General features: G+C 45.8%; 1 long non-coding RNA gene across 1 annotated transcript in view; it reads left to right on the top strand.

Annotated features, from left to right (window-relative positions):
- Positions 1-12,354, top strand: part of LOC138813967 (uncharacterized) — a 46,698-nt gene that overhangs the window by 27,263 nt on the left and 7,081 nt on the right. Inside the window, exons 3-5 of the long non-coding RNA XR_011367882.1 lie at positions 11,005-11,047; positions 11,130-11,413; positions 11,503-11,597. This is a non-coding gene — a long non-coding RNA (uncharacterized lncRNA). The remainder of the gene's footprint in view (positions 1-11,004; positions 11,048-11,129; positions 11,414-11,502; positions 11,598-12,354) is intronic.

Genomic DNA, 12,354 nt, shown 5'->3' with positions numbered 1-12,354 from the left:
TAGGAACAGTCAACACTGAAATGCCAGAGGCCAGGCTCAGGCTTCTGTAAACGTCCTCTTGGGAGGACTGACCAAGGTCCTACAGGAAGAATTCCCTTCTAGGGTACATTCCAGTGTCCTGAAGATGTCCCAGTAAGCTGCAGCAGATTCTCTGCACCACCCAGGGAGCTACACAATCAATGGATGGACGTGGAGAGACAATCTACATCAGTCATAACCCTCTGGGGGGTGATCTAGGCTGTATTTTGCATCTCAGGGCTTTTCTGCAATGTGTTAGGTTTTCCATCATGTGAAGAACAGAGTGGTCCATCCTTCCCTCCACCATGTCACATTTCCTCTGTGTGGTCTGTCCTTTCCTGCTCTGTGCCACATTTCCTCTGTGTGGTCCGTCCATACCTGCATTTTGTCATGTTTCCTCTTTTCCTTTCAGTGTTGTACACTTTTGCTCCCTGCATTTCTTTTCTGCTTCACACTTGGGCCAGTTATCCAGATGGTGAGATACTACCAAATGCTCTTCCTGTCTCCTTTAAATCTCGTGCAATTCCTCCTCACTTTTCCACATCCTGTTCTAAGCAAGGATTGAAGCCTTCGTTCTTTACCGTGGCCAAAGAAATACCATTGGAAAATGAAGTTGGAATGGAAGGGAGCCATGTTTGGCTCCAGACTCCCAATTGAAGATCCTGTTCAAAGCACACTTGCCATTGTTTTTGCTCATGAAAAATAGCCTGCAGACCCATAATTTGGCAATATACATACAAGCAATTATTTTAAAAACAGAAGTGTCGCTGCCTGTTGTGATGTAAACTGTCTTCAAAATGAATTTAAAGAACATAATTGAAGAATTATACAAACAGTGGTTAATATGCTATTTCATGCAAAGACATATTACAACTTATAATCTTCCTTTGTGGGTGTATGTTGGTGTTCAATCGGGTATGTGAGTGTATTCAGGTGTTAAAACCATCCTATTAGCTGCAAATTGTTCTATTATTTTCTGAGTTGTTTACGTTGCATTGTTTTTGGCTCTGCAAGTTCCACTCTAAACTCCTCATGCTGATCTTGCAATCTGTATAACTGTCATCCTTTTTTTTTTCGCTGTTTTATCACTGGTTTATTGTAACCTCTGGTACAGAGTTGAGTTCATCACATTCCTTAGAATGTAATACTTTTTATTATTTTTTTAAATTGTGAAAATACTGTACAGAGGGGTTACAATTACATGGGCAAGATAATGAGTACATTTCTTATCAAGCATTGTAGCCTCCTCCTTTGTTTCCCCTTCCCATCCCTTCCCATCTTCCCTCATCCTTACTTTTGTTTGTAGAAAGCTTTAAATAGATATCTTGGGACAATTGACTTCAGCAGAAGCACACAACGCTGGGGCTTTTGGATTAATGTAGAGATGTCACAGATGTTTGAAAGGCAGAAGGGATCTATCTCAGAGGACCGCAGGAGAGGAGTCTGTGCAGAAGGCTCTGCTGACCAGCCCTAGGGTACTGCAGGGCTGGGACATGTCCTTGGGGACAGCGACCTTGACCTCAGGGGCCAAGATCTCTCTGGGAGGGACTCCCAGGGCTGGTGACCTCAAAGACACCAAGAGAGCGAAGGGAACATGGACTCACTTGGAAAGAAATAGAAAGTGTGTACAGACTAAAATAGGTAGAGATTGTATAACTGAGAAATTCAACAAAGGAAAGCCCAATACTACCAGATTGTGTAGCTGGTGAAGTCTAACCAAGTGTCCAGCAAATTAATACCAGCCCTCTTCAAACTCTTCAAATAATAGAAGGAAGATGCCTAACTCCAGTTTTGACAACACAGACCTCATTTGCATATCTCAAGAGGAATTCAAAGTATATGAAAGGGTTGTATGCAATAACCAAGTGGGATTTATCCAGGAACTCGGGGAATCAGCCAGTGTGACCACCATGTTAGGATGGTGAGGGACAGAGACACAAGTTGCACAGCTGATGCTGCTGGAAAAGGATCTGACATTATTCAACACCATTTTGTGTTAAAACACTGACCACAGAGGAGCTTAACAGAGCTCATCTCTGAGCCATGGGGCTGGAGAGAGGTTGCCTGCTCTCTTCCTTGTGAAGAACAGGGTGGGGGGTCCACTGCCAGCTACTCAACATCCTGTGAGTTCTGCGCAAAAATCTGTGCAGCACAGGAAGAAACAAAGGTGCCAAGCAAGAAAATACTCAGGAATAAATTTCACCAGAGAAGCACAGTGCTCACACCTCTTGAAATGATGTAATTTGCATGATTGTCTTTCCATGCCCTTTGTTGTACCCAGAACTTCACCAAGTCTTCCCCTGCAACCTCACTACCTCCTCCCCCACTCCCATGCAGCCTGTCCTTAGCTGGACTCATGCAATGGCCTGCAGGGTGGGCAAGTTAGAGGAGGTTGCCTGCAGTCTCTGTTCACAGGCCTGATTCATCCGTCAGTTCCTATAGGAACTAAGTTGCTAGCTAAGAAAATCATCCTCTTATTTCTGTTTTGAGGAGTGTGGAGGTCTTAGCTGTAGGGACTGAAACTCTGTTTGAGCCTAGGTGTTGCTGGCAGTCAGATTAGGTCTTCAGGATGAGGTGAGGCCCGGGAGCAGCACCTCCTGGCCTGGGTAGACTGCCTGGGGAAACCAGGCTGCAGATTGCAGGCGTCATACAGCAGAATGGAGCGGCAGCCCGGCTGCTGGGCTAAGCAAATGAAATTTGGGACAGGCTTGGGTCACATTCTCTGGGGATGTCCGGGAGCGAGGGCCTCAGAAATGAGAATGAGCCTGGGCATCTGTGACTGAAGAGCTCTGGCGGGGGTGGTGACCACACAGGTACTTAGAAACTGCCTTTGCTAAAAAGCAGACTCCTTACACAGACCAAAAGTTAATTGCACACAGGATAAAAGCCTGCTGATGGCGCCTCCATTTTGCACGTCTCTTATGTTCTGAGTCATTGTCTCCTGTAGTCACCTGGGATTTCAGAAAACAGGACTGATGGCTAACAGCTTTATGACGAAAAACCAGCAGTACCCCTGAGCCTCACACTACAACTCCATTTCCTGCGATGACAAGTCTGCTCCCAAGGGCAGGAGCAGTTACGGAGACCACAGTGTTTCCTTCAAGCAACTAATTTTTTAAGCCTGAGACAGTCATGGCCCACAGGGCACTTAGGCCAGAACTGCGTAATGCATACCCTTTCCCCTGTTCAGCCCTTCCCTATTCAAACCTAAAGCTCCTGTCAGTGCCCAAGATAAACTGAAATGCTTCCTTTCTGTCTTCTGATGCACAGCTGGTGCAGTAGTAACTCTCCTTTCTCCAATTTCTACCAGTACTACTCTCTAACGTGTGTAATGGACAGGTGGCCAGGTCTGACACGTTGACACCCCTAGCCTTGGCCTGGGGCCTGGGACTCTGTAATACTAGTAGAGTAGCAGCATGTGACGGGATGACCCCAGAAAGGTGCTTCTTCCTCCAGACCAGGATAACTCAGCAGGGGTGATTTGTGCTGTTGGATGGCTAGACCATGTGACTGGCCACAACAACTAGCAGGTCTCCAGAGTAAGAGCCTGAAAGGAATATTGTCTTCTGTTGCCCTTGTCTTGAGCCATGGAGTTTTACCAAAACAGCTGGTTTGTAGTGTCAACAGAACCAGACAGAGGTTAGTGTGGTACCAGCCACGGTGGCTAGTGACTGCACTGAGCTACACTCACACCAGTGCTCTTAGCACCACACAGCCTCCCCTGGTTTCCTCAGGGAAACGGGAGGTGAAGAGAGTCTTGGTATGAGAGGGCAGTAGAGGCAGGATGGACACACGAGGAGACAAAGAAGTTATTCTATTTTTAACAACTATAAAAAGGGCCAGACGAAGTTGAAGCAGCAACACTGTAAATGGGTAGAGACAGGAAGATGAGAAGTTTATCTGGAAAAACAAGTCCTACAACTTAGCTCTTGTCCCTCTGTTTTGGGTAGGCCAAGAAACATCCTGATATTTTAGAATAAGGGGTAGCACCCATTTTGGCCACCCATGGCCATTATCTAATTAGGGGTGACCACAGATCTTTCTTAGTAAAAAAGGCAACAGTTAGCATCTGCCATGCCGAGTCTTCATTTCCATTCTGCAAGAGGATCAGGAGATACTTCTTGCTCTTCTTGTTTCTCCTTACTTAAGCTGCGTTGTACTAAAAATCCTTGCTAAAACCTTGCCAGATGAAACTCTCCTCTTTTGTGCAACACCCTGAATGTTTTCATGAGTGGATGGACTGCAGGGACCTGTAGTTTCATGGAAGATGTGAAGCCAGGGCTCTCATCTGTCCTCCGGCAACAAAGAAAGAAGGGAGGAGTACAGTAATTCAGAATGAGCCTGCGAGGGGTGTGAGGTCCGGAAAGCCACTGAAAGGAAAGAAGCCCAAACTGTGGGGATGTACACATTTCCTGATCAGCCTTGTAGCCAGGGGTTTGAAAGAAAAATCTACATCTTAACTTAAAACTTATACTTGATTCTAGAGTGAAATGTTACCACTTGGCGGCTTCTGCAGAAGTGGTCCTTTGATGAGCAGAGGTTATTTCGAAGATATGATAATAATACAAATACAATACAATACAAAGCATTTTGAGAGTGAGATCATTGCACATTAAAGTCAAAATGTGAAGCCGAGCTGTGAGACCAGCAAACGGTTAAGAGGTTGGAATGCTGCCTAGTCCGGACTCAGAACACTGGGAACTGACCCTGGAAAGGTCAAACAGACCAAGCAAAACAAATGTGTAAGTTACAATTAACTGGATGTTTAAGTTAGAGTTGTTTGGACCCTACAAAGTTTCAGACATTGGGAATAAGATAAATGTTGTGTTATGGTTAAATGTTCACCACTTCCCTCTGCTCCCTAACAATTGGGGAGTCCATTGTCGCTATGTACACAAACTATATCTCATGTTGATGGTTGGAACCACAAGAGAGATTGATAGCTTGTTTACCTGTGCTAACCTGCCCTGCACTGAGCTAAATACAGAGGCGTGCTTGTGAGAGCTTGGGTCCAAGATCCGGTGAGCCTTGACCCCTGGTCCTGGCTTGCTTTATACTGTCTCTACTTACCCCCTTCCCTCCCCCCCTCTCCTCCCCCCCCCCCTGCCCACCTCTGTTCTCCTTTCAGCTCCTATATCCCATTATGCTGTTCCAGGTTGCAGGTAGCAACAAAAATGTATTGAAATGCCAAGTTTTGTTAGAAAACTATATAAATTCTTGCACAGATCTTAGTAAGTATTCATTCTGTCATCTAACACGTCATTCCTCTGAATATCATGGACTTGATTTTAAAGTTGAAATTTCATTTTCTTGTTCTCCTTTTCCTCCTTAGTGGAGGATTTTAAGCTTTGTCTTTCACACTGGGGTCTGAGCCTCAGGCTTGGGTTTCTTTGCTTTCCCCTCCCCCTAGGAGGAAAGGCACCATTTGCTATCAAGACTCTTCCTGCTGTTGGCTCATCTCGTACGGTGTGCCTATGAAAGCATCGTTTGGTAAAAAACACTGACTACTTATTTGGGCTCATGAATTAACTAAAAGCAGGAGAAATGCATGGTATCCCGGCCTCCATTCTGATGTATATCTCTGCTCGGTGCCCTTTGCATGCTGAGTGCCAAGAAGGACACCTGGATGGCTGGTATCTTTATGACAAAGGACCAAAACTATTCCTGGGAAATGATGGAGTCTCCTCAGAACAGATTGTTCACCAGGCAACCATGGCTTGTTTATCCTGACCAGTGATGGCAGCAATAATAACTTCCCAAGAACTCTTCCCAAAATAATGATCGGGACTAGTGAATAATTATGCATACGTTTCTCCCCTTTACTTGTTCTCTGAATGTAAAATCTAAACTTCATGTCTGTACTCCCAAAGACTGTTAAGGATGGCTAAAGTGCTGCCTTCACACAGTATTCCCAAGACAGGGAATACATTTTATTTCTCTGCCTTTCACCACATGGCTTTATTTGGCAGATAGGGGTGAATGGCCAGACCTGACTTTGAAACCCAGGAGTTTGGGACTGAGGGCCCAAAGTTTCAAAGATGAGTCAGGTATATTTGTGGGCTTTCTTCTGGGGTCTCTTTCTCTCTGAATCTGCATGTCTGTTCCTCTGTAGGCCGGGCACAGCCTCAGTCTGGTCCCTACCCGAGAAGTTCTTAATATCGGGAGATCTTGTATCTATTTTGCAAAATTCTCGGCTATCCAAGTCTCTTGTCTTTGCACGAAAGTCTCTTGTCTTTGCATGTAGGTGTTAGACTAACCCTGTGTATATTCACTAAATGTTGCTGTGACAGTGACTTCCTACTGAAATGGCCAGGAGTGCACTGGTGGTGTGGGTTTTTATTGTAAGAGGCCTCCACTTAGGGGAGAGTCCTGCTCAGCACCCATCCGGGGTTAGCTCCACACAGCCCTCCTTTGTTTCCTGCCAGACAGCACTGTTATGCTTTCAATCATTCCCTAAGTCTGTGTGCCAGTGAACTTTCTATCCCTCTGCCAAAAACGAAATCCATATTATAGCAGTGCCACACAGAATGTCTGGGCTGCTGTGGGTGAGGCTAACAGTAGCTGATTTCATGAATGAATTGTGTGGGAAGTGAGGGGAACAAGCAAGTCTCTAAAATACATCCACAAAATCTTTCCTGCCTCTGATGAATTGAGGCTTTTGTTAAATAGAAAATTCATAACTAAATATAACTTTTAGGCTATCAACTGGGAATAATAAACAGGATAGGAATTCTAAAGAGAGTTATTAAGAGGATGGTTATATAACATTCTAGTTACACTTGGTTCTTAAAAATTCCACTTCAGATTTCAAAAGTTTTATGAACTATTGCCATAATTTTTTTAAAGCTATGTTTTGAAGAAAGAAGAATGAATAAGTTCTCAAAGATATAGTTTGACTCAGTGTGTGTGTGTGGTTTTTTTTTTTGGTTGGTTGTGGGGCTTGAACTCTGGGCCTGGGCGCTATCCCTCAGGTCTTCAGCTCAAAGCTAGTGCTCTACCACTTGAGCCACAGTGCCACTTCTGGTTTTCTAGTAGTTTATTGGAGATAAGAGTCTCATGGACTTTACTTTCCAGGGCTGGCTTTGAACCGTGATCCTCAGATCTCAGCCTCCTGAGTAGCTAGGATTATAGGCATGAGCCACCGATGCCCGGCTCAGCTGAGTTTTGAATGATAAACTTTCACTTCTTAATGATAAACTTTCACTATCCTGTACCTGTTAGAAGTTCCAAACATCTGGTACTATTTGGGAGGAAAAGTACTGTCCCTGATGCCACCCCCTGGAGAACAGCCGGGAAAGCACTGACAGGCTTGGGCTGTCCTCTGAGCCCTCCCCACAGGCCTTCCCCAGAATGTGCTCTCTCAGGTGGACATCTTACCCATCTTCTGGGGCAGGGGTATTCTCTACCCCTCACCCTTTCACCCCTTTCCCCTCTTCTACAGACTCACTGCCTTGCTGGCAGATTGGGTGTAGGTTTTGGGTGGTTAAGTGAGTGACTGTACTGTCTTATCTGCTCCTGCTTTCTGTGTGTCTCTTGTCCCCAGAATGGTACTTTGTAGGGGCGCAGAAGCCAGTGTGAAAGAGAGGTGCCAGGCTCTGGAGGAGAGGGCAGACATACTTGGGGATTCTGGCACCTTCCTTCGCTGGCTGGGCATTGTCCTGGCTCATCGCTACATCATCAAGACATTGCCAAACTGCCCTCTCCTCCATGTTCCTGCTGTGAAATGGTAGGCATCATTGCTGCTGTGGGCTGAGTATGGCCTATCCTCGAATTCGCATGTTGAAACCCTGACCTCATGTGCCTATATTTGTGGGAAAGCAGGGGCTGGCATGCAACCTGCCTTGCTGCAAACACCTCGGGTCCTCTAAAAAGACCTGAAAGGACTATGAGGATGGGGCTCAGTCCGAAGCCCTGGAGGGGGCTCTGGGAGACATATGCAGTGAGATGGACGAAGGAAGATGAGGTGTCCTCAGGGCACACGAGCTGCTGCTCCAGCTTGGCTGACCACCACCATTGTCCAGGGCTTGGAAGAGTCCAGATCGCAGACCGTCCACTGTGTGTTCTTCCACTTCCTGGTGTCTCCTGTGTATTCACACAACAGTATTTCTGAGTGTCTGCCAGGAAACTAGGTGTGACATGTGGAAAAGAGAAATTATGTGTGCTGTGGGGGAGGCCCGGTGACACAGGCCCCCCGTGGATGTGTGGCTGTGAAATGTGACAAGAACCTCATGGAGTGACACATGGAACTGTGAGGGGATGTGTCCAGTGGCCCCACGCAAATTTAGCTGTTTCTGGCATGCCTGTGAGGACCTGTGGGTCCTGTCAGGACTAGAGACACAGTTGGCATTCTGCTGAGACTAACAGGGAAGGTCCTGGAGGATTTGAGAAGACAAAGAAAACAAAGCCAAACTGGACAAACAGAAAGCACCAACAGCTGAGCTGTAGAGATCAGTAAAAATGAGAACATTCTCATGCACAGAACTACAGGTGTACCTAGTGGAACGTCAGTTTTTCCCTGTAAGTGGCAACCCATTTTGCATCTATGTATTGTGAATTCATTTCAGCAACTACTTAATAACTTAAAATATAATAGTCAATCAGAGCCATGAGGGACAGGGATTGCTGAGGGACAGTGCCCAGGCCCAGAGTTCAAGCCCCACGACTAACCAAAACAAAAACCCAAAACTGTCCCTGTTTTACCCAAACAACAAAATACTCCACTCAAATTTGGTATTCCAAAACTTAAACAAGGTCACTGATCCTCTGTAATATAAGTTTGTGTTTAAGTAAATGGAATCATTTTTTTTCTTGAATAATTTACTTCAACAGTAATTATATCTCATCCTGTAAACTTGAAGATTAATTCCAAGCCCAATAGACTGTTAAAGACTTGGGGTAATTTTAGGTTAAGACATGTTTTTTGGGGAAGTGGTGCTGTAGCTCAAGTGGTAGAGCCCTAGCCTTGAGCTGAAGAGCTGAGGGACAGTGCTCAGGCCCAGTGTTCAAACCCCATGCCCGACAAAAAAAAAAAAAAAAAAAGACATGCCTTTTTGGATACTCATGTAATTTTTTTTTGGGGGGGGGTCCAGTTGTGGGGCCTGAACGCTTGGCCTGGGAGCTGTCCCTCAGGTCTTCAGCTCAAGGCTAGTGCTCTACCACTTGAGCCACAGTGCCACCTCCAGCTTTTTTCTTTTTGCTTATGTGGTACTGAGGAATTGGACCCAGGGCCTCATACATGCAAGGCAAGCACTCTACCACTGAGCCACCTTCCCAGCCCCTACTCATGTAATTTTTAAGCAGCATAGACTTTAAGTTTATGTATGTTTGATTATTTTCACATGCTAGATGGAGGCCCTGCCTTTGGGTCTCGTTGGTGAGTGTTTCTGCTGTGTTCACAGGGAATGAATGACCTGTGGCCTCTAGAGAACAGGGTAAAGCCCTGCTCACCTGTGACTGACATCACCTGTGATACACATGATTGACAGGTTCAACCATTACTTCCTGTTCTCCACAGACACAGAGCCAACAGGACATCTAGGAACATAGGAGGTGTCAGGGTCAAAGGAACTAGCCCACACCAAGGCCAGGGCTGAGGCGATGCAGACAGCCAGCTGGAGTCCCAGGAGAGCCGATGGTGTATGTCTGGTCCAAAACTGTCAGGCTTGGGCCCCAGGAACATCCCCAGAGGGAGAATGTCCACAGCACAGCTCTGGTAGTCGGGCCAGGAGAGTGGGGTGCGGGGGAGAGGGGGTGAAGCCTTCACTTCTACTCAGAGCCTCAGCCGGCGGGATGAGTCCTCCAACCCTGAGGAAGACACACATTTCACTCTGTCTGCTGAGCAAATGTGCAGGACCGATCTTGCGGACATAGCCAGAACAATGTAGGACCAGATGGCTGCACTGGGGAAGTTTTTACATTTAAACGTCCCTGGTGCAGCACCAATGTTGGTAGAGCTGACTCTGAGCATTGGCCATTGCTCTATTGCCCAGCTTTCCTCAGGAACCAGATGATGGAAACACACCAGGCCTTGGGGAGCTTCGTCCTGGAGCCCTGGGGACTTCTATCCTGGAGCCCTGGGGACCTCTGTGGCTTCAGGCTTTTTTTTGAAAGGGGGATGGGGAGTGTCTCTAGAACCTGCAAGCCCACCCTTTGGACTTTTATTAAGTTGTATTTTATTTCTTTTTCTTTTCTTTCTTTCTTTTTTCTTTTTTGTCGGTGGTGGGGCTTGAACTCTGGGCCTGGGCACTGTCCCTCAGCTCTTCAGCTCAAGGCTAGCACTCTACCGCTTGAGCAACAGCGCCACTTCCAATTTTCTAGTGGTTTATTGGAGATAAGAGTCTCATGGATTTTCTTGCCTGGGCTTGCTTTGAACCGTGATCCTCAGATCTCAGCCTCCCGAATAGCTAGGATTACAGGCTTGAGCCACTGGCACCCGGCTTGTATTTTGTTTCTATAACTATATTTCTTTTTTTTTTTTTTTTTTTTTTTGGGTCCGGTCGTGGGGCCTGAACTCTGGGCCTGGGCGCTGTCCCTCAGCTCTTCAGCTCAAGGATAGCGCTCTACCACTATGAGCCACAGCGCCACTTTCGGCTTTTTTCTTTTTGCTTATGTGGTGCTGAGGAATCGAACCCAGGGCCTCGAGCATGCAAGGCAAGCGCTCTACCACTGAGCCACCTTCCCAGCCCTATAACTATATTTCTTAAGTACTGAAGTTGAAAACTTTAAAATGCACAGCAGTGATAAACACATTGCATGTTTATCTGAGACCTCAGCATTACTGTGAAAGTCGTTTTGAGCTCATGGACTTTTTGAGAACTGTTTCAGAATATTTGATCAATGAAGGACAAACATTGGAAAATGAATTTGATTTGCCTTGTTTCACATTATCTGAGTCTGAAGAAAAGCAGTAAAATATGCACAGTCTCAGCCAGGCCCCCTAAGTTTTGAAGAGCTCAAACGTGCAGTCCTTCCCTCTTATCTTTCCAGGTGCGGAGATTGCACATCGGCACCAGCATCCTGTCTAAAACCAGTGAGTTTTTTTAAATTGGAAATGTACATAAGACCAGTAGAATTCTTCTTCATCCATGTGATTATATGATTTTTCTCTTTAGTGCCTTGAAGGGCAATGAACATTTGTGTGATGCTACATTTTTGTGCAAACACATTTACTGGCAAGAAGTTTATACATCTAAACAGTGTCTTGTGGAGAGTATGTATACATCAAGTTCAATCTCTGCATTGAAGTGACTGGAAGACTTCCTCTGGGAGAAGAGATTGAGCTCATGGCTGGGTAATGGAGATAGCTGGCCACACTGAAGATCCAAGAAGGTGGCTATTTTTAGGCAGCAGGATGTGAGGAAACCTTTGCAGATGGTGGGCCAGACCCTCACTCAAGGTAGGTTTCACCCAGGAGCATCCTTCTCTGGATTTCTGTCCTTAATAATGCATTAATTAATATTTCTTCATTTGTGTTCTCAATATTAGCCCACTTCTGGGAGAGACAGGTGAAATTCAGTCATTCTGCAGGCATGGTGTCAGGAAGGAGTTTTGGATGGAGTTGGAAACCTGTACAAGATTCAGTGAGCATGTCCAAAGGAAATCTCTTGTATTGTCTATAACGATCTCAATTTGTAGTGCCACTTCAGGGTACAGGGCATCAGATACCAAGAATCCTTTTAGGTCCATTTAGCAGAATCCCTCTCAGCCCATTAAAGTGATTTTATTTTTCTGGCTGTTGATCTCCAGTATGCCTTGTGTACAAACCCTCCTTGCCTGAGCTGTAGTTGGAGTAGGGTCCAGTCTCCTAGTCCCTGAACCTAGAGCACTGGTCTGCCCTTGAATTAAGTCTACTACAATCTCCAGCAAGTGCAGTGGAATAGTATTGCTTCTGTAGTAGCTTCAGATGAGTCATTTTAAGTTTTGTGCCTGTAGGAACACCAATGGTGTCTCCTAGGAAATTAGGGTACTAGTGTAAGTAACATTATCCTGTCCTTTGGACATCTTTGCCTCTTGATGAGTGGTCCGGGCTTTTCACCCAGTTGGGGAAAAGCCTAGAAGTCATTCTTTGAATTGCAGATGTGTCAAGCAACAGAAGAGCTGTTCCAGAGAGTACTTGCCCCTGATTGTTCCCCTAGATGGCTTGCTTTACTTATGTATAACACTTTGTTAGGTCTGGTTCTCCACCTGTATCCTGTGCTTTTTGCCTTTGTAAGCTTTGTGCTAGCTACACTCAGGGCTGCAGATCTTTGGGACAGGAGTCCACCTGCAATTCCTGACTTTTCTGTGTCTTGCTGATTGAATTCCCCTATGACACTAAAAGCTCCTTACAGGGTTGCG

This window comes from Dipodomys merriami, unplaced genomic scaffold (genome assembly GCF_024711535.1).
Source record: "Dipodomys merriami isolate MVZ:Mamm:240054 unplaced genomic scaffold, mDipMer1.0.p SCAF_6, whole genome shotgun sequence".
NCBI classification, from domain to species: domain Eukaryota; kingdom Metazoa; phylum Chordata; class Mammalia; order Rodentia; family Heteromyidae; genus Dipodomys; species Dipodomys merriami.
Note: the sequence above shows the minus strand (reverse complement) of the source record. Positions and strands in the feature narration are given on the sequence as shown.